This window comes from Ammospiza nelsoni, chromosome 12 (assembly GCF_027579445.1).
Source record: "Ammospiza nelsoni isolate bAmmNel1 chromosome 12, bAmmNel1.pri, whole genome shotgun sequence".
NCBI lineage: Eukaryota > Metazoa > Chordata > Aves > Passeriformes > Passerellidae > Ammospiza > Ammospiza nelsoni.
In genome coordinates this window covers 15,753,241-15,754,606 of record NC_080644.1, presented here as the reverse complement: position 1 = coordinate 15,754,606, position 1,366 = coordinate 15,753,241, and positions in this window count along the sequence as shown.

Below are 1,366 nucleotides of genomic sequence, written 5' to 3'. Positions count from 1 at the left end.
AACAGCCATGCCGTGCCATCAATCTGCATTCCAGCTACAACCAGGGTGGCATGTGGCAGGAAACAGAGCTACCATCCTTCCACCAAAGTGCCCAGCAGATGTCTGCACTTCCTCTAAAACCTGAAGCCCCAAGGAGAGTAAAACACAGAAAACAGGCAAAATTCTGCCATCCTAGGTCAGTAGCTTCTAAATTTAGCTTCCCATGGCTTTTCACACAGGCCCACACCCATGTAGCTCTTCTTCCTCAGTTACAACTACAGAACTTGTCCCTTTTCTTGCTCACATTTCAGCCACTTACCTGTGGGTTAGGAGCATCTCCTTCAAATTCTGGTTTGCTCCCATAGTGGAAAGAACTTCCCCAGACCCCACTCAGACCTGCCTCTACCACTTCTTGGCCTCTTCCTCCCCAAAACAGGAAAGGTCTCTTCTACCATAAACGAGTCCTATACCTGGAGATACCTCAGCTTGCTGCAGAACAGTGACTTCACTCCTTACAGGGCAGACACAGAGGACTCACTCCCTTTTGCATGGGAACTGGCAGAGGTTTAACAAGGAGTAGTAAAATGGGCTTCAAAATACACACAGACAAAAAAAACAGCCTTAGGTTTCTTGTATGTATAACAGAGAAAGAGAGCTCTGTCTACAGGCTGTAAGCAGCTGAAAAATCAAGAACACAAGTTCTCAACCAAAGGAGAAGTTTCTCAGAGATGACTTGGCAGCTTTCTTCCCTCTCTTCCACACCTCTAACACATTTCAGTTTAGCCACTCAAGATGAGAGGTTGCTCGGTTTCCTTCAAGACTAAGTATTGAAGTGCATGACAGTGCAAGAAGTGCAAAAAAATGGGGTTCTGCAGGTTAGGTGTCAAGAAAGACAGTCCAACTTTCTCTAGAGGAAGCTGGCTGCTATTTATGTAACGTGAGAGAACATAACATAGTCAAAATAGGTTTGAATTAAAAACTAGAATAGATTCATCTTGGCTCAGCAGTGGTTCTAATCGCACAGCCCTTCAAGCACAAGCTACATAATGGTAGATGTAGTGCAGCTTCCTCCATCGTGCATTACCAGCTAGAGCGCAGTGACGCTGAGTGCAGTGAACAGGAGCGGGCAAACAGGGGTGTGGCACGTTTCTGAGTTTGTAAGGCAGTTTGCACAGGGAGGGCAAGCAGGCAGGGTTGCAGGTTTTTCCTGCTAGTAAGGGTACTGTGTATTGTTTGCAGTGTTTCTGTTGGTTGGTAGGTTTTAGGATTCTGTTAGTAATGGCTTTTACGCGATCGAAAACTGTAGTCAGTAATAGTGTATGTAACCAGATGGAACCCTCCAAAAAGAATCCACCTGTCCAGACCCATTCCTGTGCAGAGTGTTTGA